The sequence below is a fragment of the Leguminivora glycinivorella genome, chromosome 13 (assembly GCF_023078275.1).
Source record: "Leguminivora glycinivorella isolate SPB_JAAS2020 chromosome 13, LegGlyc_1.1, whole genome shotgun sequence".
In the NCBI taxonomy this organism is placed as follows: Eukaryota; Metazoa; Arthropoda; class Insecta; order Lepidoptera; family Tortricidae; genus Leguminivora; species Leguminivora glycinivorella.
This window is the reverse complement of record NC_062983.1, coordinates 11,934,156-11,953,243: the sequence shown is the minus strand read 5'-3', so window position 1 is coordinate 11,953,243 and position 19,088 is coordinate 11,934,156. Positions and strand designations below refer to the sequence as shown.

General features: G+C 36.9%; 1 protein-coding gene across 1 annotated transcript in view; it reads left to right on the top strand.

The window, feature by feature from the left end:
- Positions 1-19,088, top strand: part of LOC125232873 (myosin-I heavy chain) — a 130,895-nt gene that overhangs the window by 63,290 nt on the left and 48,517 nt on the right.

Sequence of the window (19,088 nt, the reverse complement as noted above, 5' to 3'; positions counted from 1 at the left end):
CCAGTTTTCGGTAGCCTTAAAACTGTCTAGGATTAATTTTATGGGTGACTTCATTTGTACCTCGAAATCTCTAATAAGTAATTGTAGACCCTTATCAAAACGTGCTATTGAAATTCAAAAATGACAATAACACTTGTTTGAAGTGCCTTATGTCGCTAAATGGCCTCTGCCTTGACAAGGGTTAAGCCTCGTTAAAACAAAGCAATTACATTAAGCAAGTGGTTTATCCCATTATTTGAACCGCAACCCCATAGAGCTTGAAGTGAGTCAAGTGAGACGTAGCTCTATGGTATCTATTTCCGACGGCACGCGCCGCTTTTTGTTCAGCCAATTAGATAACAGGAGATTTACGGCGCACGCGCAGCCACTGCAGCGCCACAGCGCAGGGGACAGCGCACTCACTACAACGTCTTTTACAGCAGGGTTTTTCAAACTGTGAAAGGGCCCGGACCGTAAGACAAGTGTACATTTCATTTTTGACGACAAAATATGCTTGCTTAAAAAATATTTGGGAACCCCTGTTTTACAGAATGCATACGGGTCTACCATGTAAAGTTTTATTTTTATTTTTTTCTTGGTCACTGTGTCAAGTGAAAAAGAAATGAAGTTGCTTGAACATACTCCAGTGTAAGCCAACATGTGTCAAAACATCATTGTTTGCAATATTATTTAATTTTTTGTTTGATAGCATAGTTTAATAACATGTACGAGTATTATACAAGTATGAACTTCACATTACTCATTATAGTTTGTAGTGTTTGTTGCCAGTGTGCAATTATTAAATTGTTCCGTTATAAAAATACATAACTTGCACTCGCACTTGAAAAAAAAAAACATTATCAAAACCAATGTAGGTAATGATTATGATATGACACAAATCCGATATTTAGGGCCAGTTTCATCAACCACATTTGACAGACACATCATCGTCGCTCAGCAGGCGTCTATGGAATTTCCCATACAATAAAATTTAACGAACGCTTTAACGGTTTCAGACGGTTTGGTGTAACCGACTTATTGTTATTATAATTAATTAGTAATTACCCTATAAGTAAATGATCTCTGGTTATGCAAGTATATAATGCTTTGCATGCATTTATAAGCGGTTTTTATGTACTTGCTGTTAGCCGTTGTTTCATCTTGACAAATAGCAGCAATATCTTGGGAATAACACTGATTAAAAGCTTGCTTTTTCTTACGAGCTGCAAATTACATTACGCTACGATGATGAAACGACGGCTCATAAAAGAAAATAAACAGTGTTTACATGAGTTTCCGTTATTTTTCTTACAATTAAGTCTATGAGCTACAACAAACAACTTCTCTTTATTTGATATACGAGTAATAAGTATTAGTGCGTTTTGAACTTTTGACATTATCCGATCCGATATCGGGTGTAGGACCGATATCCACATCCCTTACATTTAAGCCGCCATCTTTGATTTTTGCTATTCAAATCCTTCCTACATCCGATATCGGATCGGATAATGTGAAAACGCACTTAGATGGAGTACTTACAGTCTTTTGTAAGGCTAAGGTAATCATTAACCAATGTCGGTGTTAACATATTACCGGTCTGGCTCAGTCGGTAGTGACCCTGCCTGCTAAGCCGCGGTCCTGGGTTCGAATCCCGGTAAGGGCATTTATTTGTGTGATGAGCACAGATATTTGTTCCTGAGTCATGGATGTTTTGTATGTATATAAGTATGTATTTATCTATTTAAGTATGTATATCGTCGCTTAGCACTCATAGTACAAACTTTGCTTAGTTTGGGGCTAAGTTGATCTGTGTAAGGTGTCCCCAATATTTTTTTTTTATTTTTTTATTTTTTTTTTATTTACTGATTCGGTTACGAAGTTTCTACACCAATGTATTATCAGCTGCCAAAGTGCATGGCGAATTTATCAATGAATTCATTCATAATTTCTCCATGCACTTTTGCAGCTGATACCTAGTACTTTCCCACCTTGTTACACCCTACTTACATTATACCTTTTAACATATTCATGGTCCAGAATCGGAGACGCAAAAATTAAACCATACCTATTTATTAAATACGGTAGGGAGCGATAATCCAAAGTTTTTAATGAAACAAATTCCATCAAAAATAAAATTTCCATAATGTTACAGTTATCTTCCAACTATGCAATGTCATCATGTGGTTTCACAACATTAACAGAATCCCTACTTTAGTGGGCGAAATCAACGGGACCGGCACTGATTTATAGAACGAGTATCGAAAAATTCAAAAACTCCACATATTTCCGGTTTGAAAGTGTACTTTAGATTCCTGTAGTAAAGTTGTTTTTGAAGCAAAATAATCTTCTGAAATAATGGTTAGTAAAGTTATTCGTAGAAGCACGTAGTTATTGGACAGTGAGGCGCAATAAGCAGCCGAGTCGACGAGCGAATGTAATGAGCCGCTATTGTATTGGCCGTCTATTGGAAAATGTTGTGAGAAAAGCTTATTCAGGGCTTGCTTGTTATCTTCTGTATTTATGATATTTTGTTATCCCTAGTCAGTAGTCAGACTATGTTCGATTGTTTTCGTCTGACCAAAATGGTAGGTGCCTTATAGTGCACTTGTTTTTAGGTTAAAGTTTTCCTCAATAACAGCATCATTTTTTTCCCTCGGCGTCGTCTACTTGGTACTTATCTCCTAGCGAGCTATTCTTTCAAATCTTGAAAGTTATTTTTTTGGCATGGCAACTATTATTAGCAGTTAAATCGTTCCTTTATTCCATTTTTTCCCGCTCCGCGAGAGCTCAATGAAAAATATATACACACAGAATTACGAAACTAAACGATTGCATTGGTTCAAATACAAAGTGGGGGAAAAAATCAACTGTACATTTCGCCACGCAGAACAAACACCTTTAGGGTGTAGTTGTAGCTCTAGCTGCTCTGGCTGGCTACAAAAAGAAATTAAAACTCAAAGCTATATTCCCACTATCAGAATCCGTAATGACTTCGCTAAGTGACGTCCTGCAATTCTGCATCCACAGGGGGTGGGGAACTGGAGCAACGGCCGCGCAGCTCGGAAGCGATGTTCATTTCACGCCACGTCCGATGAAACGGGAGGGATGCATGGGGCTGTGCGCTTTTATTTTCATCCTGTATGTTTTTTAGAATTAACCTAGCGAGATGCAAGTTGGATAAATCGCAAGAAAGAAAGAATAATTTATTTGCAAGAATATGTGCAGAAAAGGTGTGACATTGGTATAAATATAGTATATCAATGCGGCATGCAAATGTTTGCAGTAATCCCATTAGGTATAGGTAGGTAACTATATACAAATAAATCCCTCGAAGATATGAAAGTCTTTGAAAAGGTTATAGCAATACCTATCATATTTATTGCTTCGCGTTCAATTCTGCATCCATGCCACAGTTATTACTTTTATTCTCTTTTTCTGCAGAAGTTAAGTTGGACCCTCCTTTTTAACCGTGTAAGTGATTAAATGCAACCCCTGCGTCAGATTGTATTTGCGTTATTTTATAACCCACTGAATAAAACATTATTGTGTGGCTTATTGAAAATCCTAAAACTTGCAGTTATTACTCCGTTGGCTCATCGTCTGTTGTCAGCTCAAAGCATTAAATACTTATATCTGTGGTTGCCAGTGTCTTCGTCATTGTCTAACACGACGCGTTTATTAAAAAATTGGTAATCTTGAGTTTAGTCACGGCGAATCACATTTATCCATACTAATATTATAAATGGGAAAGTGTGTGTGTCTGTTTGTTTGTCCGTCTTTCACGGCAAAACGGAGCGACGAATTGACGTGATTTTTTAAGTGGAGATAGTTGAAGGGATGGAGAGTGACATAGGCTAATGTTTGTCTCTTTCTAACGCGAGCGAAGCCGCGGGCAAAAGCTAGTTACATATATTTTCGACAGTAAATTTGGAATTGTTATTGAATTACTAATATTTCCAAATGAAAAACAATTTAACTGCGGCTGGAGGTGTAATTTCCTTTAATTTATTGAGATAACGCCAAAATTGCTGTAAGTCCTAACCTAAGACTAATTTAAAACGAGTAATTTCGTACCAACTGCAGTTCAGTGTCCATAAAAGTAAAACGTCAACACTCAACAATGTAATCCCTCATAATTCTCATAAAGCACCACTTAATCCGTTTCACAGCGGATAATGCTGTCTTGAGGTAATCGTTAGGCTCGGGTGGCTATGTCGGTACCTCGGTACACCTCATTATCTACAGTCGTACTCTTCTAATCGACTAAAAGTGATTTATGTTGTTCTGTAAAATACACCCTGTTTTTATTGAATTCCGTTAACTTTAAGGGAAGATTTTTAGTTCAAATACAATCAATTTCTCTAAGAAACTAGCCTCTTAACTCTTACGGTTATCGAATTATTAAAAAAAAAACTGAACAGGTGTGTGGCATCCCTTACCAGTTCCTAATATTATTTGTTTTGACATGTGCCGTCAAACACTTGACAATGTCTTTTTTCTACTCCCGAACTGTTATTCGTCATTTACAGGGTCGTGCATAGATCTTTAAAACCCTACATAAAGGTCTATTCCCCAAAGCCAGCGTCCGCCGGCTATCGGCGCATGCGCGCAGTATCGAAAAAACTGAAAACGCATTGTTTGGCTTTGTAACCATGGCAACGCATTGTTATAACAATACAGCGCGCGTGCGCGGGAAGGCTTTGGGCAGCTGAGCTGACAGTGCAAACCTTCGCGTCAAAATACAGGAAATAGTGTGAATTTCACGAAAGTTATTCAAGAAAACTATTAAAAACTAAGTGCATGGTCGTAGAAAAAGTATTGTATGCAACGGTGTTTAACTGGGTCAAAAAATGCTCGTGGCTGGCGTCTTAATCACAATTTTCGGCTTCGCTTCAAATTGTTACCCACGCCATGACGCCACTCGTCTTTTTTGACCTCCTTTAAACGCCTGTTGCATAAAATACTATAACGTTATAATGTATGGAAACGTAAAAAAAAAATTGTTTCGAATTTAACAAAAAGCGATATACAGGGTGGTTTCTGATGATGAACCTAACTGCGTGTCAAATTTAACGGAAAACAAAAAAAACACGGTGTATATGATCTATCGGCTTTTAGTTTAAACACTCAAGCAAATGCAATGATCATTAGGTAATTATCGCCTTTAAAACGCCTGTCAAGTTATAATGTTGAATCAATTAAAACACCGCCTTATACGAAGACACAAAGAAACCCGTGGCATCCAGTTCCAGTCCTCCCAAAATAACTTTCACATGGTCCTTGAGGCCGGCATTGTCTTCCACATTAGGTAAGGAATGAGGACCTCCCCTCCCCCCACGGGGCTCATCTTGCGGGCTCACGCTCTGCTCCTGCACTCGGTAAACAACTTGTGGACGCTATAAAGAAAATTACGATGCAGACTTAATTTTGTGAAATTGTAAGTCGTAAAAAGAGGAATTTGAAATATGTCCCCTATTGTAAAGGCAATGCACGTCGCTGTGTTGGCTATTAACTACAATCATTTGCTTGAAGATAACTAGTTCTTTATACATACAAGTTTTAAACACAGTTGTCAATGTTTAAAGCTCTTATAACATGTTATCGCTTAATAAATGAGCCACCTACCACTTAGTACATTATTAAATTGATTTACTTAAACGTTATTGACAAGGAAATACACGGTACGTACACTTATTTCCCAGGAGAATTAAGTCATAAAATTGCTAGGGAATTTCTTTGCCAGATTGTTTTGATCACGTTACGCTTCGTGGAGGTAATAAAGCCTACTTTACTATGAACGTCGCCGTCGCTCGTCAATTTGTCGCGTAACAGGTCGTCTATGATCGCAATACCGTTTCCTTACTATCCGAACCTATCAACTCCCTTTAGGTTTATATTCAAATCTGAACGTTGTAACGCACAAAGGAAGGTTGTGTTCATAAACGTTCAATAAAGTAAGATACGAGGTTGATAAGGTAAATGTCGAATATCTTTGTTCTGCGTCGGCTTTGATCGAAAGTTATGATTTAAGTAGTCGGTTCTCAAGGGAGCGAGCGTTGTGGGACGTTTGGTTACGCTCAGTGAAGACCGTGTGAATCTAGCCTACCTACATATTTAAATGAAGTACATCGCAAGCTTAAGGAATGCAACAGTTGCATTCAAATTCGCAACTCGTTTATTGTTTAAGAATTGTTAATGGCGCGAAAGAGATTTGCGCGTTGGGTAGAGTTATGCCTGTTGATCGTCTTGTTCCCCCGTAAGCTTGATTCATCAAATCAAAACCATACCAGGAGTTTTTGCACTTTTGATTAATTTAATTGTATAAAACAACGTCCATCCAGCAAAATTATTTATTTGCCGATTCAATGCCGCGTCCACGGGATTTAAGTAATTAAAAGTAAAATAGTACTCGTACCGTATATTTAGCTTTTACTTTTGTTACAAACGGGTCAATTAGTGGGATATAATATAATAAGGAATGAAACAGGCTGTCTGCAAACAAGATTTCATATTCTATTAGGTCTCTAAAGCCCCTTAATTACTTTCGCATAATTTCAATCTGCGTCTGTACACGAATTCTTGAATAAAATTATTAAGTTAGCAGATAATATCTCAAAAGTACTTGGATCTTAATAACTTCCACGTCCCTGAACAATGGAGGCAGTTTTAATTTTCGTTCATTATGGTTTACATCGCTGATCTCCGACCACTGAAAGATTCTGAAATGGGAACTTACTTATTAAAACTACATTCATCACATGGAATCATATCACACACAATATTAAAGAGGCATTAACTATGTAAAAGATTTTAAGATTAATGTGTACAGTCCTCAGTCCTGTAGAACTGATTGTTGTACCTACGAGTTCGAACGTAGCTGCAGAGCCCTGAGCTGCGTGTAAAGTATTCGGTTTTGCAGTGTCATTGCCCCAATTTGTCGCATACCAGCAATTCTTTATACGCTATTACTCATTTCGAATGTGAAGGACGCAAAATATTCACTATTATTATCACGAGTTTTTAACCCCCGACGCAAAAACGAACGGGGTGTTATACGTTTTACGTGTCTGTCTGTCTGTCTCTATGTCTCTGTTTTTTTTTGCTGTTTGTGTGTGTGTGTGTGTGTGTGTGTGTGTGTGTGTGTGTCTGTGGCATCGTAGCTCCCGAACGGTTGAACCGATTTAGATTTTTTTTTTGTTTGAAAGCTGAATGTTCTTAGTCATGTTTCATGAAAATCTTTGCATTATGTCGGGGGTTTTTTTTTTTTCAAAATTTTAATTTTGTGGTTACTAGCGTTTTACGTTGCTTGATAGCGACGATAGCGTAAGCGTCACGAAATATGATATTCATTGTATGAGGAAATCAAGAAGCGCCCCTAAACGGTTACTTGCTTGATCACAAAATTACATATACATTTCCTGTGACGTTTACACTATCGAGATCGAGTAACAGCATTGTATTAACTTCAAAAACTCACGCTAACAGCTCAGTAATACTGCTTGGCATTTTCAGATTTCTGGAGATATTTTCACACTTCGTTCACTTTAATCCCCCTCCACAAGTGTCTCATCCAAATAGCAATTAACTTCCCAAAGGCTTCGCGATTAAACTGGCTTAAATTACATCCACAGACTTAGCCCTTATTAGATATTTTACTTGCGGTTTCAACATATTCAGCTTATGTAAATAAATACGGAGTCCCGAATTGTTGAAATAACTTTTAACTTTACAAACTTAATTACGCACAAAGCTTTGCCCACTGGCATCTGGTGTTAAAGTTTTCCACGGAACTCAATATTTCCTTGAAAATTGCCTAACTAACAGTTGTGAACTCCTTGAGAGTAACCATAGAACGTTTTCATTAATAGGGAATGGTCTTGCAATTAAATTTGGTTAATGTTTATTCAGCATCAGGTCACAGGTGCCGTAGCCGAATGGCATTTCTGCGACGCGAAACGAAAACGAAACGCCGCGAAAGGTAGTCTGGCTCTGTCGCGCCAATGAGCCAATGAGCAAGAGTGATAAAGATAGATATCTACGAGCGTTTCGTTTCGTGAGCGTTTGTGCCATTCGTCTACGTACCCAGTTAGTACTATTAAAATCGTACCAGATGTAAAAGAATCCCCGTGGGCTAGAATTAAATAACGAAACGAATTACAAGCACATACTTATTTTCCTTCATTCCAGCTTGATGCATTTATCATACACCCACGCTGAAACTGAACTCACAACCATACAGGTTCTAGAAATTTCTTTTTACCCTAGGCAATGTCACTAGTCTAGTCCGCCCACGAGAATCCATCTATTTTTTCTGTAGCTAAAGTAAATTTTATGGTACTATTTATTTTTTATTCGATTACCAATCTTACCGCTGCTCCGACCGTTTCACAACTTTATTGATGTTAAATAGTCTATCGACGCCCACGGATTAATTTTATTTATTATTTCATAAAAGGGCTTTTGATACGGGTAGGTGTCACAAAGTAAGTATTACTATGTAGAGTACTAGAAATTAGAACAGAATAGATAGATCTTTCTAGTGAGAATAAAAACCCGGGCAAGCGTTTATCAGTCCACCTATAATGGTGGGAGAGCGCAGGGATCAACCCCCTTAATATCATTTTTGGCTACGAAACCCTAAAAGCCGAAGCCTGATGAACTTAGTTCCAAACAAATTGAATCTGTCTAGGTTAAGTTAGACTCGAGCTTGACAAATTTTACAGAGTCTCGCTTCTAAACGAATTAGTATAATCGAATGATAGTTGTAAGTATAATCAGATAAGAAACGGGCGGCGTGACGACCCATTTAAATCCAAAGGGAAAGGTGGTCCTTGGAGGTCACGAGTACAAAGTTGCTAGGGACCGTGGGCGACGGCGCCCGGCGCCTCCCTCCTACACCTAGCGCAGGGGGTTAAAGGTACAGGCAGCTGTCGATCTTCATTATTTTAATAATGTTATTATAACGGGAAAAAATATGAAGTAAAAATAGTATTTTATGCAACAGGCGTTTAAAGGAGGGCAAAAAAGACGAGTGGCGTGTGTAACAATTTGAGGCGAAGCCGAAAATTGTTATTAAGACGCCACGAGTATTTTTTGACTCAGTTAACCACCGTTGCATACAATACTTTTTCTACGACCATGCACTTAGTTTTTAATAGTTTTCTTGAATAACTTTCGTGAAATTCACACTATTTCCTGTATTTTGACGCAAAGGTTTGTCAGCTCAGCTGCCCAAAGCCTTGCCGCGCAATGCGTTGCCATGGTTACAAAGCCAAACAATGCGTTTTCAGTTTTTTCGATACTGCCGAAAGCCGGCGGACGATGGCTTTGGGGACTAGACTTTTATGTAGGGTTTTAAAGATCTATGCAAGACCCTGTAAATGACTAATGTTCGGGAGTAAAAAAAGTCTCTAAATTGTGTAGGACGTTCTTAAAACGTGAATACGTGAAACGTGATAGTTAATTTTAACTTATAGACGGAAATTAAAATATAGACGACGATAATAACAAGAAAATTTAAAAGTATCTAAATAAAGCTTTACCTGCCTACCTTTTTGCTTAGCCATGATTCTTATTGGATTTATTTAATCTTACAAACTTCCCTCTAAAAAGTATAAATTCACCATAATCAAAAATGTTGGTTGCGCTGTCGTTCATTGCTTGAACCACACTACAACTCTACGGGACTCTTTTAATGTCGCATCAGGACGACAGTATTGTGTACCGTCCAACGCTACAGTCCTGATGAATGGCGTTAACTCGCCACGCGCTGCACCCCAAAACTAGCGATTATCGACCGGCTCTTATTTCAATTTGTTCCATAATGACTTCGCGTCAACTACGATGACTGTCATGATGACAATTTACTATGTTGTTACGAGAGGGGTCCGTTCGTTAAAATGGATTTGGTTTCTTATTTTCTTGTCTGTCTGAGATGAATCACAAGGAAACTAAAAAACAATGCCGTAGTTCTTTATTACAGCTGCTAACAGCAGTGACGTCGGCAGTTGTAGTTCTAAGTAGCTTTGAAAAGTTTTAACAGATCAGACCAGTCCGGTTCGACATTATCACCCCAGCAACGTCACACTGACAAATGACAGAAATTATAAACGGCCCACCAAGAAAGCAGAGCGTATCCAATCCCCTTAGGCCCATAGGAGCTTGAATTGAATAAGCTCCTATTCATTTGTTTACCATAAACATAATCGATAAACATGGCGCCGCTTCAATTGAATGAGACGCATTCGATTTAATTCGATTACTATTATTTGTAAATCGATTTGAGACTGCCAGGTGTTTTGTAATAAAGATACACGTTCAAGATCCCTTTGTTTTGAAGAACAATTAACTGCATGCCTGCGACAAGATAAGGCGTTATGTTGTTTACATACATAATAGGTATAATATAACATACGTGTACCCAATGCTACAAGTATCTTGCTGCTGCGATTGTGTAGTGTAGTCAATGTAGGTACGAGTTCCGAGGTTTTCAAAAAAAAAATTTGGAGCTGTGCACCTTTTGAAGTAATGGAATAGTGTGTGTAAATACTTATACTGTATCTTATAAATTTCCTGAAAAAAGAGATTTTTAGATATCCGATAGACCAAAGAAGTTATTTACGTCCAGACGACTTTTTTACAATGTAAGTAATAAGTCATAAAATGACGTCGGTGTTGTAAAAAAATAGGTAATATTTTCAAGGAAGACAATAATTGTATCGTCTTGTTTATCTTCCAAGGATTCCTCCTTATTGTGCTCAACGATACGACTTTATTGGTACGTGGAAATAGATCCACGTGTTACAGAAATAAACTAGCTTTCCTTTTTACGTACGGGAAGTTGTGACAGGCGATATTAATTATATCCAGTTTTGCCTTTTTGGGCTCACCTCGCCGAGTGCCAATTATAGGCAGTCTGGGTAACATCGGCACGGTTATAGGCTTAAATAGGATACAGACGACTTAATATAACTAGATTAAATATAGTATGTGCCGGTTTTAGGGCCACAAGGCAACCTGGCAATGGATTTGATAAGGGCAACATACATTTAGCGGACCCCTTGGAATCCCAAGAGGCATATCAAGTACCTAAGGAGGTATACGATAGATTTCTAAGTCTAGACTTGTATATAGGTAGTAACCAATTGGTTAAAATTAGATAGCCTTTGTTAAAGAGCTTAAATTAATCAGAAATTTAATGTAAAAGGATCCATTTTTGTATAAAAATAGAATTCCTAAGGGAAATAAAAGCCTTCTGGTTTTATTCCGAAGAGAAGCTACGTTCGCTCATAACATAACATAATTAAGAGGGGGTAGAGCAGGGAGAATTTTCAGAATCTGTCAAATTACCCCATTACACACACAAACACCCTTCACTCACACTACCTCAATTTACTGTGAAAGGTCAGTGACCCTTAATTTTTTTCAAGAGTGTTATTTTGAGTTTGTAGTCAACTACTGACCTCCTTTGAGAAATTAAACTGTAAAAAAGGTAGCATACAAGAAGACAGAGAAAAAATACGCATCATCTAGCTTTCCTTCTCTGTTCATGTCTCATGTGACTTAAATTTACCTAAATATGTAGATAACGTTCCTTACTCAGTTGATTGTTTATCTAGGTGTATTTCAAATTACTTTGCACTTCATTTTGCGTTACTTTTCTATACTTATTAGATTAAAAATCGTCAGCCTGCCTATCCCCGCAAACATTATCCAAAGTCGTGTGTGAAGGCCGATACCTCCAGGCAGACAATTATGGTCGCGTGATAAATGATAAAACATTCAGCCCTATCGCACTATTTGTAAGTGCAATAGGGACGGTCCGATGTTTTATCATTTATCGCACGACTATGATTGCCCTGCAGGTCTTCAGAGGCCTGTGCTGTGCATTACGTATATGCGGGTTGTATTAAAGACTATCAGATATTTTCTTTATTCTTTTTGGTCGTTAGGTTTTTTTATCATTTAGTTTGATACAAAATAAAGTATGTATATAAAATAAAAACCTAATGAATAGAGTACAGCTAGCAGCAGTCAAGTCAGAGACACAAAGAAAGACAGGGAATATCGACGCATATCTTATCTTACCCCAATACCGCCATCGCCATCTGCATCAGACTCTTTATCTTACACAATTTCCGAGTCTCTTCTCTAAATTTCAGTTTCTTGAGTTGAAAATGTTGAAACTCATACTTGGTAATAAATAAAACACAAAAAAACATATAAAAATCACAATATAATTTTAAATTATAGCTTAGGCCCTGTACCAGTTGCAGTTGCCACGTCTGTAAAGTCCCTTGTAGTTTCTTTTAAATGGCTAAATACCTAGATGTTATGTCATAAACATCTGTGACTTGACTGAAAATTAAAAAACATCGCTCAGAGATAAGGTTCAAATTAGCATGGCAAAAAATACAACAGTGCGGTCAAAATACGAAAAAGCAAATGTCAATGTCAATAATGTCAATATCACTGCCGTATTTCAGGCAATAAGGGCTGTTTTCTCAAATATGAAAAAATCTCAAAAGCAGGACTTTATAAAGACTTTCTAGGAAAATTATTTTGAACTTGATAGGTAGACCAATTTAATAAAAGTTGTACAAAAAAAAATTCTGAACTAAGTTTGTAACTATATATGAAAAGCATTTTTATCTTAGATTGCATATTTTAGAATCGTAACGATTTTTCTTTCAAATAAATAGAGAATTATTAGAATAGATTCACGGTGTCTACCGTAAACTGGGGTTACATTGACCAATTTGGGAATTTAAACTTCTCTAGCTTCTACATGTAATGGGTAGCTATAGCTAGCTTCTACATTTAATGGGTATTTATTAATGTAAAGAAAGAAAAAAAATGGGACCATCAACTTTTTTAGTCTTTTCCTGCTAAAAATCTAGAAAAGTAACAAAATAATGTACGCAAAAAAAAACTATGAGATCAAACATAAACTGACATTGGGGTTAGTTTGATACCCTATGTTTTTTTAAATGGTAATCGAATGTAACCCCCTGCAAAAGTATTTTATCTCAAGAAAAGATAAAAAAACGGTTCGCACAGTCAAATATTACAACTCTTTAACGCTATTTTGGGGTTACTTTGATCAAAAATAAAAATTACCTACCATCTTCGAAAAACCAACTTTATTTGTAATTGTTTCAATATTTATCACACGAAGAGATCAAATTATCTGCCTCAACTCAACAAGTACCGTGACATAATCAGACAATAATCAACTATGTGTCATTATGGTCAATATTACCCCATGCAAGTGATCAAAGGTACCCCACAGAGTAAATCATTAGTAATAAATGCCTAGTTTGACTTTATGATACAAAACTCAATACTTACAATGGTAGGTATAGCTAAGCAGAAACACATTTCTGGCAAGCTACTTAATATTCACTGTGAACCTTTTACTTGAATACCACTACGTTAATTTAGAAGTTATTTAAACATGAAAAATAGCAACAAACTATGCTTATATTTTAACACGTTATCCGCACTGCCCACGACCATACTTACTTGTTCACTGCGTCAGAGCACCATTTATAAAGGTTGGTTTAAGGTTATCATATGTGTAGATTTCGATAAATTTATTTTATTAATACATAACCGACTACTCATAACATATTAGTTAGTCAGGTTTTGTTCGTAGTCCAAAAGGGTCAACCCTAGCACATTTCCCTATTCACCCCAACGTTAGGGTGAGCGAAAATTACTAAATAAAACGACATATTTTCAAAGGCAAACCGAAGTTCACACCGCTGGAAGATTTTTTGTGTAAAAAATTAGCATGGAACATATAAAAAAGTGCTATCGACGTTCAAAAGTCGGTTTTGGTCCTATTCAGCACAAATTACGGTAGTTCATACCCGTTCCGACCCCATGAACCCAAAATCTTCAGAAAACGATGTACTAAGTAGCCCAAAGTGCAGCGCCGTCTCTAGGTGAATTGGGTTACTAATTTATGCAATCTACTTAAGTCGCAATAGATGTCATTTCATTTAGTATTTTAGAGGTAACTAGTAAAGATAATTTAGTTTTACAATTGTGCGAAAAAAGATTCTCATTTGGCGAGATTTTTTAACTGACTTCTAAAATTCAAAAGGTTATAAATGTATAGTTTTTTTTTAATATCACTTCTGGTCCAATTTCAAACCCCACAAATATTAACGGCAAACTGATAATGACATTAAGTTTTTTTGAAATAAATTTGTGACATATGTGGGTAGTTTAGTAATTATAGGCACCGACTGATTGTGGGTAGGTTTATATTTTCGCTCTCTGCTAATAAATCTTGTATGGAACGGACGTGTTTTCTTTGGTGCCTCTTCATCAGCGCTGATCTTCGGCTGGGAGCATACCTTACAAAATTAAATGCCAAAAACTTTATCAGTAATCAGTAAAAAATACTTATTTGAAAATAAAGTCATAACCGTTTTCATGCTTATACATTGAAATAGATATCACGCACGAAAGTAAGAACAAGGCCCCCTGGTGGCTGAGCCGGGAATCGAACCCGCCATGTCTCTCGCTATACCGTAATCCTCTAAGTGCCACTTGCACCAACGAAGATGGAGGATTAACCTGAGGGTTAACCCACTATTTTACATGGAATTTGACAGTTGACAGCCCATTAACCCTGAGTTAAGTGGTTGGTGCAAATGGGCCTTATAAGATTCATATACGAGGTGGTCAAAATGTGCCTATCAGAGATAACATGTATACACTAGAGAAATATATTTCGTTGGGTACTACACGGCGGGCGGGTGGCCTAGTGGTAATGACGTTAGCTGCGTAAGCTGAAGACCCGGGTTCGATTCCCGGCTCGGCCATCAGTAGGCCTTGTCGTTTTTTCTTTCGTGTATGATATCTATTTCAATTTATGTATGTATGTATGTATGTGAACACTTTATTGTACATAAGACAAGTTAGGACATATAAATACAGTATAGTTATGGTGTACAAAGGCGAACTTATCCCTATAAGGTGTCTCTTACAACCTTTGAGCGAATTGAGAATTTATTATTTATATAAACTTGAAAAAGAACAAATCAAAAATTATTCAATAAAATAATTTTATTTCTTCCCTAGTTGTATAGTTTCATACTTATGATTTTTATTTTAAAGTAATCCATTTATATTATAGCAATCATGGGTGAAACGTGGAGGTTGACAGAAGTGTAATTAACATTTCTAAATGTTGATTTCTTGTATCTAGTCTAACTACGAAGCAATACATTGACGTATAAATTGCGTCCATATACAGAGAGGTCATTCATAAAAACATCACTTTAGGTAAGTTATATATCTTTTATACAATTTGACAACCATTGACCACATATCCCAATTCACCCCTCTTCCGACCCTAATCACCCTCTTCGTAAACCTATTCACCCCCTTTGCGACCCGATTCCCCCCATTCCTGATCCTATTCACCCCTCAGGCCGCGGATATTTATCCATCAAATTGAAATTGAAAATTGAAATCGTCTGTCAATGAAAAGAAAATTGTAGTAAGTATGTATGGAACATAAACTTTAGAAGTGTAGGTATACACTACATTCAAAAGGATAATGAACAAATTCTGAGCAAAATTTCACACAAAAATAAAGTTAAAATGAGTAAATAATACAATAAATTTAAATGCCAACTTTGACAGACATTTTCATGCCCCTAAATATATTATTTTCCCTGGAACTACGGAACCCTACACGTACTGACCGTGACCCGACGCGCTCTTGGCCGGTTTTTCTCCTCAATGAAATGCAGAGATAATAAAAAATTACACCTCCCAATTTATAATATATTTTTTTTGCAAAAATTTCATTTTTTGCACAAGCTTTACCTTAGCCGACTGTACCTTTCTTTCAACAATCATCTATTGCTCTCCGAGATGTTTCTAAAAACCCCTTACTCAATGGGGATACGACGTTTCATAACAGAGTTCCTCTGACCACCTTTCTGCTCCATCATCAGATCACCTACATGATACCATAATATTGCAATGTCACGTGATTTACATATGTGTGCAAAATTTCAGCTCAATCGGAAACCGGAAAGTGGGTCAAATTTAGCTTCTACGTTTTGACCCAAACTAACAAGGCAAGTTGAATAAAAGCTTGTAAAAAGGCTTCTGATATCAGATTTGTAATAAGTTTAGTTGTCATAGTTTAAGAACAATGAGACAGACATATGCAACGACAATATAATACTGCACGTGTTTTGTGAGATGTCAAATCACCTCATACAATTTACCGCTCTAAGGCAACTAAGGTAGGGTTTGTTATTGCACTTTAATTACATATTAATGATTTTTAGCTCGTAAGATATATATTTGCTTTAACAATGGATAGATAATTATGCGAGTGAGAGTGTAATTTAGATTTTTATAAGGAAACAAATATTTTTAAGCGACCCGATCAGATATTTATACGGATAAGGACCCTCCCACATCTACCGTCTCGCGATCGTAGCGTCGGGCCAACTGTATGGCTAAGCCGCGCCGACGCGACGCGGCGTCTTTTTCCATACAGTTGGCCCGACGCTACGCTCGCGAGACGCTAGAAAGAGAGACTATGTTTTTGCCGGTCACGAAGCATCAGTGCAATTTCTTGCCGGGAATATGTCGTCATATACTTATGGCCCCTATAGAGAATCGGATATGTTGTCACGGCCGTTCATAGTCATATACGTATGCTGGTGACTGTTCCATCATTCTGTTCCATCTGGTCTAGTTGAATGGAGAAGTGCCATTCAAAACGAGCGTTACTTTCTAAACAACGATGAACTTAAACGTGTTCGTGGTATGCACAGGGTAATCTTTAATGAAATTGAAACATTTTTTTATATAAAAATTTGAACCAGGAGCACACCATACGGAATATTGTATTTAATAAATAGGTACTTATATACCCGCCCGCATTTCCCTTCCTTCTATTCGTAAGTAAGAATCGATTAATAAGTATCTAAATATGTAAAAATAAATTAAATTATAATTGTTTACATACAACCTGGTTGACAGAACTTGACGTAGGTGCTGTCATATATATTTTTAAAATGACGTACTGTTAATACCAGCGTAATGAAAATTTATTCCAATGAGTAAAAGAAAACATGAAACTCTTTTCAATTTAAGCGAACTAGAATGAAATCATTTATACTCATTCGGTTGTGTTCGTTATTTTCTTTAATAATGTGATATATTTTTATTTATTTTTTATGCACAAGCCATGCACCTTTAAACTTTAAATGAGATTGGATCTCCACCTGACATATTTGATTTACCCTATTTAATTTGAGCACAGTTTTACACTGGTATGGTTTTTCGTGTACGTACACTATTTTCTGTCAAAATATTTGTCAAATTTAATTGTCAACGCGGAGCGACCGGCGACACGTCTGCCTCCGATGAGCCGCTCACGGCATCTAATCGAAAGGAGAATTCTGACAGCAATGGCGAATGTATGGAAATTTTACGATAGTTTAAATTTAAGGTAAAATTTCTTTGTTGCCTTTGAGAGGAAAAATATAAAAAGCCTCAAAACTTGTAGTCCATTTATCTGGCTTTCAGAATCACATAATGTTATAACCAGGGTATTGAATTTTTTTAACAAAGTTTACTAAACGGCGACATACGTTTTTCTCATTTTAGGTCAACTTTGTGTGGGTTTAGTTATTACACCGTTAATAATTGGAGATTGTGAATAGTCAAAAGTTGTAGACACACTCTTTAAGATAATAACTACATTTATTTTATTTCATTTAATTTAGAAATGTGAGCAGCATTTGTTAAACGCCGAATGCACTTTTCGAGGATTTCGTACGACCCCCTCTTAACGGGGGTTTATTTTTCCTAAATACGATTTCTATATATGGTTATTTCTGAAGATTTTTTTTATACGTAAAAAAGATGTGATAATACGTAGTGGTAATAAATGGACAGTTTTCTAATTATTAAAAACTTAGCATTGCACTAATAAATCACGAAAATGCCAATATCCAGTTTCCCTACGATTGCTCCTTTAAACGGACCTAATCCATTTATTTTATTGCAGAGCCTATATTAACATTAGTATTAATTGTGATAAATCATGATACCGGAGCGAGCTACGAGGGCGCGAAGTGACGTAGCTACACGTCAGCCCAAGTGACATTTCCGCCCGATAACTTGACCGGGAGCGTCCTGCCTCAAGGCTCTGTTCTCTTTGCTAAGGGACTCGAACGATTAGGTGCACCCGTGTAACTGTGCCCTCAAAATACCTAACAGGAAGATGAGTCTGCATCTTCCTCCTTGCGTTATCCTGGCATTGGCCACGGCTCATGGGAGTCTGCGGTCTGCTTTTTTTATTTTCCGATCATTTCTTCTACCAAAAACGTTAATGACACCACACTGAGTCACTGATACTACTGACAGATCAGATTCATGATGTTAATCAAATTGAATAAGTTAAATCTGCATGGCCACGCTTGAAACAATTCATTAATAAGACCAATGTAACACACGCAATTTTAGTCATTCTCACTACATTTTTTCTTAATCACTAAAAATATGTGAGCGGACATAAAACTTAATAATAAATGTGAAAATACTCTTGTTATTGTTTACTCCATCATCTTATAGAATGCATTTATATTGGTTTACGTTGGTACTTCACAACAAGCAAGGGGAACAACATCCAAGGACTATTTTCTCTCATCACTCGCGAATATTACGCCTTTAATAGTACAGTTTATGCAAGGGCCAGCGTGTGTGAAGCGAATCTGATTGTACTAACGAGTGGGAGTGGGAAACATCCGTCTCGCAGCTCTTAGGACTCGTTAAGACGTTTTATCTTTCTGATTATCTCGGGAGCAGCGAACCGAGGAGTTAAAGGTGAAATAGTGGGGTCAGATGGGAAGGCCTAGGATTTACTGAGGAGCTTTGGTTTTACTGGGTATTGACGTATGTACTTATTGTGTATAATGGAAATAGCTTTTTAACGAATGCACTTTCACAGTTTTGTAACTTGTCAGAACACAATATTAATAAAAATATCTGCAATTAGGGTGTAACTTCCATTATAAAAGTATTTGACTCCCCTTTTAATATTTATATCATTAGTCAAG